The following is a 21,365-nucleotide window of genomic DNA, read 5'->3' as shown; positions in this document are numbered from 1 at the left end:
CGCAGCCACCTCGCTTCCCCTCCGCCGCCGGTGGTAAGCGCCTCTACCCCGCGTACGATCCCGCGCCTCGACCGTGCACCCGAACCCTAACTAAATCCGCTCGCTCACTCTCCCTCCCTCCCCCTCTCCGCAGTCGCGAGAGCCATCTCTTCGATGCAGGACACGCTCCTCGACGCGGCCTTCAAAGGCGACCTCCCCCTCCTCAAGAGTGAGTTCCCCCCTCGCCCGCCTCCCGATTTCGGCCCCCGGCGGTTTGGCGTTCCTCCGAGCTCTGATTTTTTGGGGGGCGGTTGCAGGGGTGGTGTGGGTGCTGGATAACGGCAAGGGCCGCCCCAGGGAGGCGGTGGAGGCGGCGAGGGCCGACGGCGGCATGTCGGCGCTGCTGATCGCCGCGGCCAACGAGCAGCTCGAGGTCTGCAGCTACCTGGCCGGGGTGCTGCGCGTGGATGTCGATGCTGCAGATGATAAGGGTCTGTTCCTTTCCAAACGTTGCTTGGTTGCACTTATGAAAATGCCCTGAAGTATTTAATGGTGCCATTAGAACTTCAATTTCGTCTCACAGGGACCGAAACTAAAGCTCTACAGTTGAGTCTGCATATTCATGGGTCTCTTAAAACTTTAAAAAGTGAAATAGTTAGTCCTGTTTGCCAAACAGTGCCTCAGCGAGCCCCACATTCTAACACCTGTGATACCTGAATTTCATGTATCTGTCGTCCCCTAGTTTGTAATCTTGCTATCATATTTCTAGATGTCATGTTCGGTGAGGAGTTTTCAGATGTACATTTCTTTGCTGATCCTGAATTGACTTGCGTCAAATAAGCCTCGTGGTATGCGTGCTTGACAGGTAGAACACCTCTTTTTTATGCGGTGATGAGTGAAAAGATTGCTGTTGTCAAGTGTCTTCTTGATCATGGTGCTGATCCAGACAAAGCTGATGAGGCCGGGCTAACTCCTCTACATGCTGCTGCTGGAATAGGTCCTCTCTATTCATATGTTATCTCTATTTTGCACGTGTGCACCACAGTTTTTGAATTTTTGTTTCTAATATATTTTGTGGCTGTGTTATGTTCTTACTACAGTTTGTTTGACCAAACTTCCAGGGCAACTTATGTTTTCTTTCCCTTAGGTTAGTATGGAAGTAGGTTATCTTCAAATTCGTTAGTTAAATTCTATTCAGCTCCCAGTTACACCACCCTTAAAAGCGAAACAGTTAGTCCCCTTCACTTGATTTCAAAAGAAATTGGTTTAGTCAACTTATTTGGCTAGACGAGTGGGCGTAGTTCTTATTTCTATGGAACATTGACCCCTTTAGCATGATCTTCGTAACCTATATGCAGGGAAAACTGAGGTCTGCCAGGAGCCAGATAAAATAAATAAAAAAGATTGTCAGAAAAAAAAAACTTACCATCTTATTATGTAATAAGTACCTTCATATTGCTTTTTTTATGCAGGAAATTGTGAAATGATAAAACTGTTGCTTGCAAAGGGAGCATATGTTGACCCGATAGCTGAGGAGATTGGGACACCACTGCATCTTGCTACTAAGGAACAACAAGTCGGTGCTATGAAGACTTTATTGGAGCATAATGCAGATGTAAGCTTAACTTCATGCTACTTCTGCCTTAAGTTGCATGTTCAACTGTAAACACAAAATAGAGTTTGAATTGTTTGCCTTTTCTCCATTTGTTCATTAACTGTATTGTTCTCATGCTCCATTCTAGTTATTGTTTGGTACTCTTGAAGCTGTTTTGTTCTTTTGCTAGTATGCAAGTTATGGTGTGATCATTGTTCTTTGCAGCACAATTAAATCTTCAAATGTTTGTTACTTCTTTCTTCCCTGCTGCTTCTAGTTGTCTAATTTTCTAGTTATATGTTATTGTTCAAGATCTCCTAGGGAGCAACTGTTACAAGAATCACTAATACTTCATTTTACTTTTGTTCAAGTCCGTAAAATTGTGTTCTCCAACCGTAGCTTATAATCTACATATATCCTTATGCAAGAGTAATGTTTAATGTTTGTTTGGAATCTCCACTATTATTTTCTGTGGAAGCTCCTATACGTGCTTTCATGCATCTATAATTTCAAAGTGCAAATTGCATGTGTTGATCAATTTCTTCTGGGTGCATTGTCATTTTGTGCACTTGCCATAATGATTGATTTCCTATCATGGCTGCTACTTTTACGTAGTACTATATGGTACTCCCTCTGTAAAGAAATATAAGACATTTTAATTCACTACTTTAGTGACCTAAAACGTTTTATATTTGTTTATGGAGGGAGTACCAATCATCAATAAAATAATAAAAATCTTCTAGTCAAGATTTAACCAATAAGGCGACTATTGCAACATTGTACTTATTTGTGTTTGCAAATTTCAACGTCGCAGGAGCCAGGAGCTGTTTCCTACTTTTTTTTAGCTAAAACTTGGCATAGATATATGGTTATGCATACTTACCGTTCTGTTTAATTATTTTTCTATGTCCAGTTATTATCATCAATTAATAGCAACTAACGTGCTTCACATCTCTCACTAGTGCAACAAGACGTACATGAGCTATGGACTGAATCCTATGACACCCCTCTTTCAGGCTGTAAATGTATCATCACTACAATGCGTGAAGCTCTTGGTTGAGGTTTGTTTACTTTATTTCAATATTCAATATTTTCCAACACTTAAGCTTGGAAATCTTTAAGTTCTTTAGTTATATTCACCATATATAAAATGTGACATTCCTTTTATGTGATAGGCTGGTGCTGTTATCAACCCAGATTGTATCGAAACTGTTTCATTTGATTCTGCAACGGGAAATGACGGCTCAACAGAGTGCTTAAATTTCTTACTGAAGGCTGGTGCCAAGCGTAATGCCTCTAATGAGGTAAGATTTACTTCTTTGCCACTAGTAAACACAAGCGTATGACACTGCTCAAGACTTAAGCTGTGGAGCATAAGTATCACTTATTTCCTATCCAGAATTTGTCGGTGCTTTACTACGAAACCATGCACTCACCATCTTTCCCTGTTGGACCCTTGACCCACATAACTTAGCATAGGCATCTTGTACACGAAGTATGTTGCTGTGCTATGTGGCTCCATGGGATTCCATGCTATCTGTTCTCTTCTGTTTGCGGGATATATAAATATGTGATACATGTCGTATGAGATGTTTAGACTATTGATGTTTGTTGAAATATTGGTTCTTGTTTGGGTAAACTTCCCTATAATTATTGTTTAATTTACATACTAACAAGCTGTAACTTTTCCCAGTAATGATGCATAGATATTTGTATTGTTTCGGTTTGATGCCCAGTAAAATAAGTTTTTCTACTTTGAGAAGGAGATATAAAGAATGGAGCCATCAAATATTAGTATTACCATTATATATCTGTCGAGGTTCAGTTTGATGTTTTGTTGTCATGTACTAATATTCAAAATGTGGTAATTGCTCTTGTTATGACCTGATTTTTTTTGAAATGTTGTACATCTACCTCCAGTGAGAACACTGACTGGAGTGAGAATATGAGCGATTCACTTCAGGGTAAGAGCATTGCAGCCTCAGTGCCACACTGCCACTTATCATTGTTGAACCAAAGTTTGTCATGTCAGACAACTTAGGCGCTTTTTTTTTTCTGGCATTGTAAGTTGCAGTCAGGTGGTGCTAATGTCAGAGAAGAGGGTGGGTTGTGTGTTTGGTGGATTTTGTGAAAACGACTCGTTGTTTTTCAGGCTGCTGTCCGCGCCAGCGCCAGAGGACGAGTCGCTGGCACCGCCCAGCGATCCGGCAGAGGACGAGGACGTGACCAGGGGCCGCGACAACAACAGGAGCAGCACGTTGCCCATGGGGAAGAGGTCGAGGTCAAAGTCAATCCTAAGGTGCTTCTAGGATAGTTATTCAGTCAGTTTTATCATCTTCAGGGCCTATTTAGTTTGTGGCTGCAGTTTGCCACATCTTAGGTAGCCAAGTTTGGCCTAGCACGCCAAACTTCTTTTCAGCAGGACTCAAATCTCAGTTACTATCTTCATAGCCAAGTTTGGCTACAGCTGTGGCAGACATTTTCTTCTCCATAAATTTTGTGGCGGCCACAAGCCCATAACTGTGGAAGAAATAGTGGTAGACCATGGCAGTGAGCCAATTAGTACACCGTTATGTTTGTAACTCTGCATTCTTTTGGTAGCAACATCCTAGTGGAGGACATTATCCACGAAACATGGCACCAGGTCCTTATGTGCCTCCAGTTTCTTCTAGAATTAGTCTATGTCTAGTACCGAACAGTCTGATTGGATTCTTGCTATGTGACTTGAATGTGCACATAGCAAGTTGGGTCCTTAAGGATTCTTGCTATGTACATTTTGGACTGAAAACTTGAATGTGCATTTTGGCTTGTGACACCACATGATGCTTAAGTTGACTAACGACTTGGCTCAAAACAATTTGACTGTCCTACACTTTATTTATGCTTCCACATGAAAAAAATATTGATCAAATGCTATATTTGGCTTCCTTTCTAGATTGAGTTGTTAAAATATTGGCAAATATGTTAGTAAAGAAATATTAAGAATATTTTAAATATCTTAACTAGAAAAATATGTGTGAGGTGAAAATTTCAAATTTATGAGACTACATTTCTTGTTGTTAAAGTTTCAATTGGTATTGGGGCCTAATAACCCAATAATATTTATTACAGAACTGAGCATGTATGCAGGATGTTGTATGATTGAAGTCTAAACATTATGCTTATACAATATGGAATGTTGATAGTAACATTTTTGCCAAGTCAAAACCATATGTTTTCCCAAATATTTACAGAACAGTCCTACGTTTTTTCTTTACTATTAAAGCATTTCTATTCATTACTCATGTCTCCATCTTATTTGATATTTATGTTTCAGGATGAACATGCGATTAAAAGGGAAATAGCAAAGTTGAAGTCATCTGCGATTAAAGCAATCGAGAGTAAAGATTATTTTTCTGCAACAATGTGGTACACTAAGGTATGTTACAACGCCATATTTTGTATTCTTTCCTGCTTCTAAAGTTCTAATTCTTTGGCAGAAAAGAAAGCACGTGAACCTGGAGATTTTCAAACAGGCTTCTAGCTATGTTTGAGTCACCAAATGGCAAGGCCTAGTTATTGAAAAGGAAACTTGGTCAGTGGCATTGTCAAGGGATAACTACCTTGAAAATAAGGCTAGACTGACTGGAAAGGGATTAGCTGGGTACTGATTTGTAGCATGTTGGTATTATATTGCTTGCAGATTTTAATAGTCTCTTGTATAGGTGTATCAGATCTTGAAACCTAAAACTAGAACTCTTTCTTTATCTCTGCCCCGTTCCAAACAAAACACAATCATTTATTTCCTTTTCCCCAGGCTGCTTGTGCGCCAGCCCCATTAAGTTTCTTAACTCATGTTAGGTGACTAATCCTACTAGCCAGCTTATGCTCCTTGCCAACCCCATCATGCATTCATGCCCTGGCTGCTTGTCCGATTCTACTCCTGGTGTTCTAGCAGGAATTTGTCCTTTCCCGGCCACAACAGTTCAGCTGGGAAAAATAGAATGAATTCTTTCCCGATTTTCCTTTGGAGAGAACATAATTGGATTTGCTGACCTGTTGCCTTCTCCTTACGTGCTGCATTGCATCTGGGAGGTGCAAATGAACCTATGTTTAGACAATCTTCTGTTTTTCAGAGCCAATAAGCTGTTTTTGGACCTTGACATTACTGCAGATACATTTACCATGAAGTAAATTTTTCTAAAAGCTCACCTATTGTTAGAACTACCGGTTGGATGGATGGAGAAATCAGTGAACCTACTGCTCGATTGGTTGGCTCACTGCTCTGCTCTCGGTAACTGTGCGTCAAGTCCACTATCAACAAATTAGGGGCGTCAGACTGTCTAGCAGCTGCAAAGGATGTTGCCAGGATAAACTCTAACTAATAGCTGTGCTGTGTCTTTCTTTTTGCTGCCCTGGTCATTTCTTTACCTATTCTGTTGTGCCATCCTGCTTCCATAGAATGACGCTGAAAAAGAGAATCTTGTACTCCAAAAGTAACTTATCTCCCATTCCCCCACCCCTGCCAACTCGAAAACTAGTAAGCAAGTCCTCAGTAGTACAAGACAACTGGTCTGGTGTCGACCAAAAACAAATGTCATAAGGGGGCTCGTTTTGCTTGTCGCCATTCCATATTTTTAAGGGGGGTTAGGAAATTAATCAAGTAGAACTTATTTGGTCCGCAATTGACTTTACTTCAGTATTGTCCTATATTTAATGAATTATATATGAAAAAGCTTCTGAGATTGGCTTCTTTTCAAGAAAATCAAGGTTTTTGCATGATTCATTAATGTCTTGCACTAGTACTAGTCAATGAGCAGCCATTTGCAGATTTACTATTCACAAATTCGTATCTGTTTCGATACTCAGCAGATCTTTAACTTGTTGGATGCAGGCAATAGAGCATGACCCTAATGATGCAACCTTGTTCTCAAACAGAAGCCTCTGCTTGCTTCGCATGGGTGACGGACAGAGGGCTTTGCTGGACGCTCTTGATTGCAGAGGAATGCGGCCTGACTGGCCAAAGGCCTACTACCGGCAGGGTGCAGCTCTGATGTCACTGAAGGTGGGATTGAAGATCCTGCTGGCTACTTCATTTGACCAATGCATTTTTTTGAATAATTCGTTCACAAGGCCATCATTCATCACCAGGACTACATTAACGCGTGCGTGGCGCTTCTTGATGGATTCAAGTTGGACCCGGAGAATGCCGAGATGGAATCTGCATTACGGTATCCATCTACCCCTTTTGTTGTCGCATGCATGTTTGTGTTCAGCACATGTCACTGTTAGTTATATACTGGAAACGTTATACTATTTGACTGCTCTGATGTGCTTAGTGAAAACTTTAAACTTTATCAGTGCTGGTATTGAACACTGATTGTGGGTGTGATGTGCAGGGAAGCTATGGAATCTTCGAAGATATCGAAAGGCGGCACCAAAGGCAACATGACATGAGCTTGAGCATTGCGCTAGTGCTGAAGATAGATGCATGCAGTCACCTCTCGTGAAAAAAAGACATCCTCTTTTCAAGTCCTTTTTTTTCCTGCAAAGTTTCTTTCGTGCACTAGTGTGGAGCCACGCCCTCGGGATGTTCAAGTAATAACTCCCTTAGTCAATGGAAGTGCAGTTTGTTATCTTTACCGAGACCGGTCATGTTGGTAGCAATTGACTCAAATTTTTTGCTTGCTCTTATACGCTATCGTTTGCACACGTATATATGGAGGTATGGATCCTGGTGATGGTCCTAGAAGCTGACATTTCATACTGAAACTAACACAACGATCCTGGTGAAAGAAATAGAAATTACAGTTTTGTCTTGCCTTTTTTTTTCTCCAGTTTTCTCTTTCCTATGACATTCCATTCAGAGAGATTTTATCTCCAGTCGGCAACGGATTGTTAGTTGTTACAATGGGTCTGCATAGAGCTCAGTCGGCTGAGACTTAACTCTCAGCCAAGTGACGTCACCGTAGTTGTGCTACGAATGGCATGATTGGATGCTGCAGCTGGTGGTACGGCATGCAACGGGGATGTTAGACGCTGTGAGACATGCTGTGAGCAATGACGATGGACACTGCAACTGATGAGGCTTAGTGCTGCATACAATGATTGTGGAATCTGCGAATGACGGAACAATGTGCTTCGAGCGATGAGGGCGAACACAACAACTGGTGACGTGATATGCTGCAACCAGCACCAATGTTGCTCACTCTAGCACGAATCTCCGCGCAAAGATCCAATGGTTAAGTCCTAGTCGACCGAGCTTGAGCAAACCCGTTAGTACAATATTGTCTTCCCTAACATGAGATAATAAGGAAACTAACAAAATCAGCCGGCTCTTGTATATAGCAAGATTTGTCCAATCCCAACCAAATTATAAAGCGCTTGGTAACTCAAGACGAATAACGATCGCATCATATTTTTTTTCCTTTCTCGCGGACTATCACGATCTGAATTTCTTCCCACAATGCTGCGCTCGATCATCGCCCGATCTCAGCCCCTTCTCTCCCACCTCCGGTGGCGAGCAGCCGCCGCTCGGGGCGCTGCCAAGCCAAGGATCGCCCCATCACGTGCGTACGCCACCGACGACGACATGGTACGGCCCAACGGAGCTGATGGCAGGACGGCGGCGGCGGAGTCCAATCTGCGCCGGCATCTGTACGTGGTGCTCAAGGAGAGGCGCTCGGTGACCCACAGTATCTACAAGCTCGACGTCGACGACCTCCACGGCGGCGACGAGCACGACGAGGCGCCGCGCCGCCTCCCCGGACCAGCCCTCAGCCTGGGCGCCTCGTTGGTGGGCACATACAATAATGACAGGCACTTCGATGCCGTCGGTAGCAGCATCGTCATGACGGCTCACTCCGGCACCCTCTCCGTATTGTTCTGCCGCTCTGCTTACTTCCTCACCTTGGTGTACGACACCAAGACGGGGAGGCTGGACGGCGGGAGGCCCCCACACGAGTTCCCCCCCGGCCCCTACGACGAGGAACCCGACGGCGACGTGCTCGAGGCCAGGGAATGGTTCCCGTCTCGTCCCTACCAATCCGCGCCCGTCGGCGACAAGCTGTGGGCGCTAAACGGAGAGGAGGAAAGCACGCCAGGCTACCTAGCATACGAGGAGCCTGACGAGGAGTGGGTATGGAAGATGTGCCGGTCGCCGCTCCCGCAGGACGCCGGCGGCGGCCACAGCCGTGTCATGTCGCACGCGGTGCACCCCGACGGCCGCACCGTCTTCGCCTCGTCCTCCTTCACCTTCTCGCTCGACACCGAGGGCTGCCGGTCGGCGCGCCGCGGCGACTGGCGCCTGCCGTTCCATGGCCGCGGGCACTACGACGGCGAGCTGGGCGCGTGGGTCGGGATCCGGGAGGCCGACGGCACCGATGGCGGGGTCAAGGGGAAACCCTACCTTTGCTCCTGCGACGTCCCGGACCTCGCTGACGTCGACGTCGAGGGGCCGGTGCCGGCGCCGGCGTGGAGTATGTGCGATCAGGAGCTCACGTTCCTCGAGACGCCGGTGAACCTCGGGTGCCGCGCGCTCGTCCACGTCGGACATGGGCGGTTCTGCCTCGTCGAGGTCGTGCCGGCGACGGCCGGCGAGGGAGCGGAAGCTAGGGGTGGAAAGTGCCTGCTCCATGTGACCATGTTCCGCGCTAAGCATTGCAAGAACGGCGGCCGTGGTCACGCCGTGCCGGCCTGGCCGCTCCTTTTTTTGGAAAAGGGGACGTGCCCCAGCCTCTGCATCAGAAAGATGCATACGGCTCATATTATTAAAAGGAAAAACCAGTCGCAAAGTATCGAAAGGTCATAGTACAAACTATAACAAAATCTGTAAATAAGAAAAGCCCAAAGCCACAATCGGCTGGCAAAACAATAGGATCACTACATGTCTATCCTATTACATGACCGCCATCCAAACCGGTTGAAAATATCCCGAGCTACCATCTCCCATCGGGTAGACGCAGTAACCAAACGCTCCCTGGCCTCCGTCGGAGTGAGTAGCGACCACATACGGATGAACGCCGTGGCCCTGAAGATAACCTGCAAAAAGTGAATGTTTGTTGATCGGTTAAAGACTAAGTCATTTCTGCAATTCCATATTGCCCACAAAAGTGCACAAACGCCAACCCGAATGTGTCTTGCAATGTCAGAATCCACCCCATCTAGCCATGTTCCAAATAACATACTAATAGAGGTGGGCTGACTGATATTAAAAGCAATATGAACCGACCGCCACAGAATCTTAGCCAACGGACAATCGAGAAAGAGGTGTTTGATGTTTTCAGAATGATCACAGAAGCTACATCGAGACGGACCTACCCAATTACGTTTTGCAAGGTTATCCTTAGTCAGAATGACTTGTTTATGCACAAACCACATAAACACTTTAATACGTAAGGGTAACTTAACTTTCCAAACATGTAAGGCCTGGCCGCTCCTACCTCGTGCCCAATTGTTCTCTGTGCTTGCCCGGCGCGTTCTGGGTTTGATGATGTCCATTTTGCACAACAGGATTTTGATTTTATACTAGTTCCTCCAAATCCTATTTTTATTTCGTAGCATCACATCCACACAAACCTAGCAGGCTCGTGACAGAGCCAGCCGATCGAGGAGGCGAAAGACCCAGCAGTGTCCTCATCGTCTGCAGCTGCCATAGACCCGGCAAGTGTGTCCTCGGAGAACAGCGATCCTGGCCAGGGCCACCGGTGATGCAGGTGGATCGCGCCTTGACAGTAATGTCAGTGAAGTGCGAAAGCTATACAACAGTTGCTGCAGATTTTGACGCAGCAAAATCAAGTTGTTGCAGCTTGGACCTGAACGAAGTTCAGAAAGATCTTGGAGACCGCAATCTTATGTTTCCACATCGCAAAAAAAGAAGTTCACAAAGCTATACAACAGTTACTTGAAATTGCACAAGTGGGTGGTTTCTCTTTCAACAGCACCACAACCTCTGCGTTGGACTTGCCGAGCAGAGTACAACCATACAAGAGAAAAATATCATCTTTGGAACATCTCTCCGACACCAAATTATAAATTATTTATTTATGTTCAATAATTCGAATGAAAAGCTAACATGATATGAGAAAATCCAGACCAATTTGTCAAATAGCTGCACTATGCTGCAACATTTTTCACATTCTTGACAAACCAGAAGAATCTTCTAACCTCCAAACATGGTCATGTAAGCATTGTGAAATCAGAGACGAATCCATTGGATCCATGCCTCAGTACGCACTTCTCCGACTAGAGCGGCAGAATGATTTAAGAAGCCATAGATGCATACAACAAACATACATACAGAAAGATTACTCAAATGCTCTGCATAGATTCAGGCCAACAAATTCAGATTACAGTATCTCAAACCAAACAGATCTTCTAACCATCAACTGTCAAAAACATGGTTCTGTGCTTCACCACTCAAATGAAGTATTGAGAAATCAGAGGTGAGTTCTATTGGATCGGTGCCTCAGTACACACCCTTTTCCAACTAGAGCAGCAGAATGTTTTAATAAGTCATAGTACAACAAACATATATACAGAAAGTTACTCAAATGCTCTGCACAAATTCAGGCCAACAATTTTTCATTCATATCTGAAATTGATCACACTACAACTTGATAGTTGGTACATTGAGGACTTGCTTAGCTCAAAGCTTTACCAACACACACACACACACACACACAAGAGTTCACATTCTTGACAAGTAGATTGCTGTATCTCAAACCAAAAAATCTTCTAACCGATAACTGTCCCAAACATGGTTATGTGCATCACCACTCAAAGGAAGTATTGTGACACCAGAGGTCAATCCATTGGATCGTACCTGGGGAACACACTTATCATTTAGTTTCAGTTTAATGATGAATATGCAGTACTCGTTCATTTTCTCGTGGGAAAAAAATAACATCATTATAATTGTTTTTGCAAAGACCAACTTAACACGGGTAAATGTGCTAACAGAGCAAACTGAAAGCAGCATGTCAACGCCTGATGGCATATCTGTAGACTGGCTATTTAAAAAAGAAAAACTGTAGACACCATATGGATTCAAGGAAATTGTTCACGGTGCACAGATCTTGGCAGAATTCTTGCTTGCAGAGAAAAATATATTTAAAAAAGAAATTATGTCTTCTAGAATGATTTGTCATTCGAGCATGCAAAAGTTCCAACAAGATTAACATTTGCTGTCTCCCATGGGTGTAGTAACCACATTGTCGTAATACGCCTAAAATTCAGTTTTCATGCACTGCAAATGCAAGCACTGCATATTCAGGGTCCAGAATATGAATCACCTGATAGGTGATAACAAAGTTTTAAATATCATTAGGTTCTTCTGAGCATGTTGTCGCTCCTTGATTGTCTTCAGTTGATCCATTTCCAGTGCTGCATTATTGCTCTGACTAATCCACAACAGTTTCTAGGCAGTCCGATGTTACAAAAACAGGAAGACCACACTCCAATCTTTTGTCTGGGACCCAAGTTGTTGTATTGCAATCAAATGGCGTGATATTTCTGTAACCGTGGAGCAACGGTACAACCTTTAAAAGTAAGCAATTAGATCCAGTGATTCAAAGCAATGCCCAATGGTACAAGCGCAATATTTGGTTGCTTGGTGAAGATGTTAGGATGAACAGTGGAATTTGTAATATTCAAATGAACAAGAAATTTTCACAAGGAGCCAGAGAACGTAAGACTGCTGTTGCACTGAAACCTTCTTCACATCCTTGACATTTGTAATCCAAGTGAAAAGCTAACATGATCTGAGAAAAGCCAAACCTATTTGTCAGATAGCAGCACTATGATGCAAACTTTTCCACATTCTCAAACCAACAAATCTTCTACAACAAACATATATACAGAAAGTTACTCAAATGCTCTGCACAAATTTAGGCCAACAATTTTGCATTCATATCTGAAATTGATTACACTACAACTTGATATTTGGTTCATTGAGGACTTGCTTAGCTCAAGGCTTCACCAACACACACACACACACACACACACACACACACACACACACACACACAAGAGTTCACATTCTTGACATGTAGATTGCTGTATCTCAGACCAAAAAATCTTCTAACCGATAACTGTCCCAAACATGGTTATCTGCATCACCACTCAAGGAAGTATTGTGACATCAGAGGTCAATCCATTGGATCGTTCCTCGGGTACACACTTCTCCAACCAGAACGCCAGAATGTTTTAAGAAGCCATAGAAGTATAGAAGAATAACTCGATACAAAAAGATTACTCATGCTCTGCACAGATTCAGGCCAACAAATTCAGATTACAGTATCTCAAACCAAAAAAAAAATCTTCTAACCATTAACTGTCAAAAACATGGTTCTGTGCTTCACCACTCAAACGAAGTATTGAGAAATCAGAGCTGAGTTCTATTGGATCGGTGCCTCAGTACACACCCTTTTCCGACTAGAGCAGCAAAATGTTTTTAATAAGTCATAGATGCATACAACAAACATATATACAGAAAGTTACTCAAATGCTCTGCACAAATTCAGGCCAACAATTTTTCATTCATATCTGATATTGATTACAATATGACTTGATAGTCGGTACATCAAGGACTTGATAGTCGGTACACTGAGGACTTGCTTAGCTCAAAGCTTCACCCACACATACACACAAGAGTTCACTAACCAATGTTACTCGTCGGAAACTGCAACTTTAACTCACCAAGACGCCAATGCCTAAGAATCCAATTCAGCCAAGATTAATTTTACAAGAGAGTCAGCATAGTCTCCAAACGCTAGGCAGCTCACATGATTACGTGTGTATCGACAAGTTCAATTCTACTCCTTTTTCCTGCTACAAGCCGGGTAGCAAACGGGCGTTTTGGATTTTGCGGCGAGGTGCCGGAATTGCAGTACATGAGTTTCCTTTTTAGGCTCATCTGCTTTACTTTGATTTATTGAAAATGCCCTTTATTTACTTAAACCCTTAACTTAGGACCAGGTATGGATGTAGTGTAACTATGCCGTACACATCTTAGCAAGATTTTTGCTGCCTAGCTAGATGGAGACTCTGCTGACACCCTTGTAAAATTAGTAATGACTGAAAGGGATTCAAAGAACACTAGAAACCTTGGTGATTAAGTGCAGAACCTAGAGATGCAAAGGTTAAATGAAACTCATGTGTGCATGGTTTAGGAAGCAACTAAAAGACTAGGGAAGGCGTAATACCACTGGACGCAGCCAAGGAATTGGTTGCTTCCTTGGTGCTGCAGCGGTGACACGGTTTTGCTTCGGAATCTTGCAGCTGAGCTCCCCCATCTCCCTTCTTGCGCGCAGAGTTGAAGCTGCTGGAGTCATCTTCTTCACACCGGGCGCAGCAGCAGTGAGAGGCCTTGGAAGCGACCTGACGAGAGACCTTCTTCACAGGCGCAGCAGCATTGGCAGCCTTGGAAGCCGGGAGCATTTGCATCGCTTGAGCAAAGTCCCGTCGACGAGCCATCTCGAGGAGGTGAGCTTGATAACGCCATGCTTGCTGTCTTGCTTGGAGCAGCTCCTCAGGGGACTTTGTCACGTCGGAGTAATGGATCCAGGGGTCGTTGAACTGCACGGTGTGCGCCATCTGCTCCACCTTTCGCCGGGCCTCCGCTCGGCTGCGCTCGATGTCCTGCCGACGGCTGGCCTCTTCTTTGGAGGCAGAGCGAGCCTTGTCGAGGAGAGCCATGGTGAGGCGAGCCTTCTCAATCAGTTGGCGCATGCTGATCGGCGGCTTCGATTGCGTAGTGCTCTCCGGAGATTCAGCGACGTCGTTCTTGATCGCGGAGGAGTGGAGCGGATCCTTGCCGCTGCTGGGAGACGGAAGCTTGCTGCCGTTCTTGATGTTGGCGGGGACGGCGACATGGAGCTCGCCCCCGGAGCAGGCACCGCGAACGCGCTTCGCCGGCGGCGGTTGCACGTCGCGCACGGATCCTAGACGCTTTGGCCTCTTGGCAGCCGCCACAGGGTTCGCCATCAGGGCTGGGTTTACGCGCACGCGGGAGGAGCAGGAGTGCAGGTCGGCGGTGGCGGCGCTACGTCGCGGGTGCACCGTGGTGCCGGCCATGGTCGCGGCCGCGGAGTTGATCCGGCGTTGGGAGAGAGAGGAAGATGGATCGAGGGAGGCTGATCGGAGGGCGAGGTCAGATGGATCGGGAATTGGGGAAACACGGCGAGCAAGAAAGAAAGACGCGGCAAGCAATTTGAATCCGAGTCGAAGTCGGCCCAGGCGTAGCTAAAACGCGCACTTTCGTTTTTGAATCCGAGTCGGCCCAGGCATGCATAGCTAAAACTGGCATCTTTCCAACGCCTCAGAGAAAGCACAAATGACTTCTCCTTGCATAGAGCCCAGAAGAATGCCTGCTTGTAGCATTGTTTTCTTTATGCTTTGTTAACTTTCAGGCCTTCAGTTCAGAGTTAAACATCTTAACCAGCATGGTGCATTCACAACATATTTTTTTAAATCTTGAACAACGCTTATTTTGAGATCCTGATGTGTCCCTAGTGTGTGGAGCTGCAGATCTTAACTCAAATTGAATGTGCCGGCCAAGTATCAGTTTTGGTTTGCAAAAGTTGTTCCCAAACATGGGCAAACCTGGCTAAACGTCACTAAGAACTGGCTGAGTAGCAGCACAAAAACATGAAACATTATTCGTTTGAATTACAATGTAGCCGATGGGAAATCAGTCTGGTAGCTGGTACCAACCACACACATGTTTATTTTCACTCCACAAAAATGGTCTTGATATCTCGAATACGTACACTACCTGCGCCGTAAAAGCCCATAATCCTCGCTTACATTTTTACTGTATATATGCTACTGAATGTTCTCCATTATATCAAACCTCCGGGTCAAGAATGATTTGAACTCTGGTCTACATTGGAGCTGAACTCGTTATGGTTACTTCTATTGTACTGCTTGATTGGCCCATGTATGTCGATGTCGTGCCTCTGTTGGCACACCCATGGATCAGCGCAGCAGGCTGCTTAGGCTCCATTGGTAAGCTTATGCTTTCAGAGTTCAGCATTGCAGCAACATCTGTCATGGCGGGCCGATCTGCTGGATCTTCCTGGGCACAAAGCAGTGCCACTTGAGCGCATCTCGTTATCTCAGCGACTTCATATCTGTTCCCTAACAACGGATCCACAAGCTCATGCAACCTTTGGTCCTTCCACATATGACAGGCCTGAAATATATAATACATTTGATTTTAAATAAATGCAAGGTAACTTACATGTAGTGTGTGCCAGGTATAAAAAAAATAAGCCTTGCTTTTACACACCCTATTTGAAAAGTTCACAACTTCTGTTGTCAAGCAATGGTATAGGTTAAAACTCACTACTTTAGTTGAAAATTAAAGTAAGTCCATTTTCTAATATTGAGAACGGAAAAGGTGTTGCTTGAAATGTACTTTCACTCACATCTCGTACAAGATCACCAACAGTATCCACTCGCTTGTCGAGTATGGTATTCTTTTGGCCACTAATAATCACCAGAACCAAAACGCCAAAGCTGAACACATCTGTCTTCGTCGAGTAAACTCCTCGAGAGGCATACTCTGGAGCTTTGTAACCACTGAAAAGTGAAACAAAAGATGTCAAAACTGTAAGATTAGAACATCTGAAAACAAATGATGGGAATATGTGATTATTAATATTCTAGGCAGCTGATAATTGTAGCTAACACCCTCTTTAGAAAGAGAGAATCACATTTGGTGACTTTTAGTAGTGGCCAACACTCTAGCCAAATCGATTTCATCCTCTCGAGAAGAGAAGATAGGCGTGCGTGCCTATCTTTCCAATGTAAGGGTCCTACTGTTACATTGCAAGGAGAATTGCCAGAGGAATGTGCTTTCACTGTCATGGCAATTTTTTAGACTGAAGTTACTGACACAGAGAACAGTTACCTGAGATTCAAGCTTTGTTGGACAAATATGCTGTGGTGTCTTCTCCTCCTACTAGTCTTCCACCCAGAAGACAGTATGACCACAGTATTCCCTTAATTGTTTTCCCAGAAAACTGTAAGATTAGAACATCTGAAAACAAATGATGGGAATATGTGATTATTAATATTGTAGGCAGCTGATACCAGGTTCCCACGACCCTACTTGTGCGCCCTTCTGCTATGTCTGAACTCAGTGTCCTAGCTGATCCAAAATCAGTCATCTTCGGGCTCATGTTATAATCCAAGAGGATATTATGTGGTTTTAAGTCTCTATGGACAAGGCAGGACATGGAACCTTTATGCAGGTAAACAAGGCCCTCTGTTAACCCTGTAATTATCTTGAATCGCTTAGACCAGTCTAGCAATTGCCCTTTTGTTCTGTCTGCAAAAGATAATCAAATTGCAACTTCTATCAACTGTTGATGAATTTCTCTAAACCAAACTAGAATATTTTTTATGATTCGAGCAACAAAGAATCAGGTGAAAACTAGATCGGTTGTAGCCTTCCATTTAACTGTAGATGTTTTGAATTCATGCACATTTACTAGGAATTAAGGGAGGTGTGCTTGAAAAATATCTCTGATAATACGGAAAATGTACCAGATATGTAATGGTCCAAGGAACTATTTTGCATGAACTCATAGACAAGAATCCTTTCTTTGATATTTACAATGAAAATTTGACCGGATTTTTTATGTGCGATTTAAATAGACATACATTTTCACAAATAAATTGTCCAAGGTGAATTATTGCCAATGTCTCTTCCCAAGAATCATGATGGACAAAGTGACAATTCAAAAGGAATGGATCTAACATTATGTTACTATCGAAATTAGAAATCCTTTTATTTTCATCTATTAAAGAGTATTTAAGTTCTTGAAGTACTTGGAAGGTTTGTTTTAAATTGTCAACGAACAAATATTTTTTAACAGGATTTTATTATGTACATAGATTCTGTTCATGGATTAACGAAAATGTGCAAGAGCTCTATTTGCCTCTGCCATTCTATGAGTCGCTTCCTTTTTGCGTATGGCACCCCCACTCCCTTTGGCAGCATCTACTAACTCGGAACTTAATTTGAAAGCCATATTTCGACCCAGATGCTTTTGGGATGCTTCTAATAACCAACGAATGGCAAGTGCTCTTCCTTGTTTAGATCCTATTTCAATCGGAACTTTCCGCGTCGATCCTTTTTTATTACGTCTTGTTTTTACTTTAGAGAAACCATACCATAGTTCTATCCTCAAACTAGGGTTAGGATTTGTTTTGACGGTAGTGGCCAAAATGGTTATCAATAGGGGTGAGGTAGTGTTTCCTTATTCTTTTATTATATGAATTTGAATTGGTTCTTAATTGAGATTCGATTTGATAATTTTAAAATACGAGGATAAGATGTCAGAAATCTTGCTGAAGCTTTGCAAGTTGCAATTCACTGTCGAAATCAAATATCGTTGCATGCTCATCAATGTTAACCAATATTGTCGTCAGCGCATTATACAAGGGCATTGTTAGGAGATAGTTAACTTATCTTTGTATTCTATCCTTATCTCCTTCCCTTGTATATCTCTCCCGTATGGTTAATTGTAACGATACGGAACTCTTGTACTCCAAGTTATATCAATACATATACATGCGGGTCACCATGTTACGGTGATTGAGACGCTTCAATCATTATTCTACATGGTATTCAGAGCAGGACTCTTCCACCTCGTCTAGCTCGTTCCCATCTATCCTCCATCAACAGAAACCTATCCCTAGCTCGTTTCTACCCATCCTCCATCGACAGAACCTACCTTCCACCGATCATCCCAGGAACCATGTCCTCCTCTAGCTCGGCCATCTTCTCCGGCCTGAACAACAACACCTCCGAACCACTTTCCCATACCAAGTATGTCCTATGGCACGCCCAGGCCTGATCACAGATCATGGGCGCTGGCCTTTTTGGCTATCTCGATCAAACTATCCAAGAACCCTCCAAAACCATCACAACCAAGAGCGCCGATGGGAAGGATCAGGTTGTCCCAAATCCTTCCTACTCCCCATGGCTTATTCAAGATCAGCAAATAGTTGCCTATCTTCTCCGAAACCTATCCAAAGAAGTGCTCATCCAAGTCGCCTCCCTTGAGACATCACATGCAATCTGGGACACACTGGCGAACATGTTTGCCGCTGTGTCCCTATCTCGCGTCAACAACATCCGAGCCTCTCTCACGAACGCGCAGAAGGGATCCCAGTCGGCTTCAGCCTACTTCAGGTACATGAGGTCTCTCTCCGACGAGCTCGCGGCGGCGGGTAGACCGCTCGAGGAGGGAGAACTCATCTCCTTCATCGTTGCTGGACTCTATATGGAGTATCAACCGATTGTCTCCGCGCTGGATGTGCGCACGAAGCCTACCACCATCGACGCCCTCTTCTCTCTTGTGGCCAACTTCCACCAGAGGGTCGAGATGTTCCATGGCAACGGAGCCGGCGGCTTTAAATCTTTTGCAAAATCCATCTCCCGCGGCGGCAGGCGACAAGGAGGTAACAAGGGCGGCTACCGCGGCAACCCAAACCAGAAGGGCAACGGTGGCGGTCCTTGTGGTGGCCCTGGCTATGGCGGCGGTGGCCACCCTAACGGTGGAGGATTCGGAAGTGGAGGCTCTGGCGGCTACGATGGAGGTGGCTATGGTGGCGGCGGCAGCGGCGGCTACCCAAACGGTGGCGCTGGAGGCTACCACCAGAACAACTACGGCGGCGGTGGCAGTTCCTATCATGGTGGCGGCGGCTACTATCACCAGGGGAACCCCAGCAGCAACAACAATGGCCGCCCCCCCCTCCAATGGCAACAGGGGCCGAAATTTCCAAGGCTACGAAGGCTACGAGGGTAAATGTCAAATCTGCAAAAAAAAAACTAACCATATTGCTAAGGACTGTGATTGGTGTTATGCCGATGATACATCCCAAAAAAAATTCGTTGCTGCAGCTGATACGTCATACGGTGTCGATACCAACTGGTATATGGATACCGGTGCAACAAATCATATCAAGGGTGAATTGGAGAAGCTAACAATTCATGAGAAGTATCGTGGCAATGATCAAGTGTACACCGCGGCAAACAGTGCAGGTATGGAGATAAGTCATATTGGTCAATCATATATCAAAACCCCATACAAAAACCTTGAAATAAAAGATATCTTGGATGTGCCTAATGCTTCCAAAACTCTCTTATCTGTTCATCGCATTGCCCTTGATAACAATTTCTTTCTAGAAATTCACCCATTCTTCTTTTTGATAAAGGATCACTACTAGGAAAAGGACTACTAGTGGCGCACCAGTTTTGCCTACTAATGGCGCACTACTGGTGCGCCACTAGTATTTTTTACTAATGTGCATCTGTGGTGCGTCATTAGTATCTGGTATACTAATGGCGCACCACAGGTGCGCCATTAGTATAGCCCACGGTGCGCCATTAGTATGCCTCCCAGGGGGCCATATTTACCCAGGTGCTTTGGCATACTAATGGCGCACTGTGGTATGATGCGCCATTAGTATCCTTTGGCATACTAATGGCGCACTGTAGGGTGATGCGCCATTAGTATCCTTAGGCATACTAATGGCACACTTTGTGGTGATGCGCCATTAGTATGAATATTAGGTTTTTTTTTACTTTTCTGATTTTTGCACAGGTTACAAAATGTATTATTGGACAGAATATAGACAGCACCACACAGCAACAGCAGATTCATCGAATACAATAGAAGATTAGTCTCCGAATACAATTCATCATATTAGTCTCCAAATTCAAAAGACCGAACAAAGACAGAACATTACAAGTCTCGGAGACCGCGAGTAGCGAGTTTGTCTTCACATTACAAGTCGATATCGATCATCTAAACTACCATCACATAGAAGAGAGCTGCGGTCATCACAATGAGCATCATCCTGATGAAACTGGTCTTCATCCGGTTCCTCCAACGCTCCCTCCTCTCTCCCGCTAGATAGCGGGCGTATTTAGATTCCGCCTCCGCCCTAGTGGTGTACCCTTTGTAACTGTTACTACTGAAACGGTGAACCTGTCTCTGACACTCCTCCCAGTCGTCATAGATTTCGGGAACCTTACCCTTGTACACGACATACGACGGCATCTCTACGCACAAGCCAAACAACAGACAATACATAAGCAACATATAAGTATGCAACAAAAGGATCGGAAGAGAAAAGCAAGACATTAATAACATGATTCATGGTCCTACTAATAAATAGCATCGATTACATCTAAGTTGAACGACTGTCCAAACCAAAGAGACATACAAGTTCATTAAAGTATAATTACAACATGAGCTAATCGATGTTTCAGAACTACAAATAGCATCACTACTTTCGACTCGACTCATGGGACCGGAGCGTGGATGAAGTCACGGGCGTTATTGATACGTCTCCAACGTATCTATAATTTTTGATTGCTCCATGCTACTTTATCTACTGTTTTGGACTATATTGGGCTTTATTTTCCACTTTTATGTTACTTTTGGGACTAACCTATTAACCGGAGGCCCAACCCAGAATTGCTGTTTTTGCCTATTTCAGTGTTTCGAAGAAACGGAATATCAAACGGAGTCCAAACGGAATGAAACCTTCGGGAATGTGATTTTCCAACCGAACGTGATCCAGGAGACTTGGACCCTACTCCAAGCAGTGCCAGAGGCCACCACGAGGGTGGAGGGCGCGCCCCCCTGGGCGCGCCCCCTACCTCGTGGGCCCCCTGACGCTCCACCGACGTACTCCTTCCTCCTATATATACCTATGTATCCCCAAACGATCAGAACAGGAGCAAAAAACCTAATTCCACCGCCGCAACCTTCTGTATCCACGAGATCCC

At 44.4% G+C, this 21,365-nt stretch overlaps 1 pseudogene; it reads left to right on the top strand.

The window, feature by feature from the left end:
- The first annotated feature begins 6 nt into the window (after nucleotides 1-6).
- On the top strand, nucleotides 7-7,336 carry LOC119367427 (annotated as a pseudogene).
- Nucleotides 7,337-21,365: the final 14,029 nt, after the last annotated feature.

Source organism: Triticum dicoccoides, chromosome 2B (genome assembly GCF_002162155.2).
Source record: "Triticum dicoccoides isolate Atlit2015 ecotype Zavitan chromosome 2B, WEW_v2.0, whole genome shotgun sequence".
Taxonomy (NCBI): Eukaryota; Viridiplantae; Streptophyta; class Magnoliopsida; order Poales; family Poaceae; genus Triticum; species Triticum dicoccoides.
This window is presented reverse-complemented; position numbering and strand designations above follow the sequence as displayed.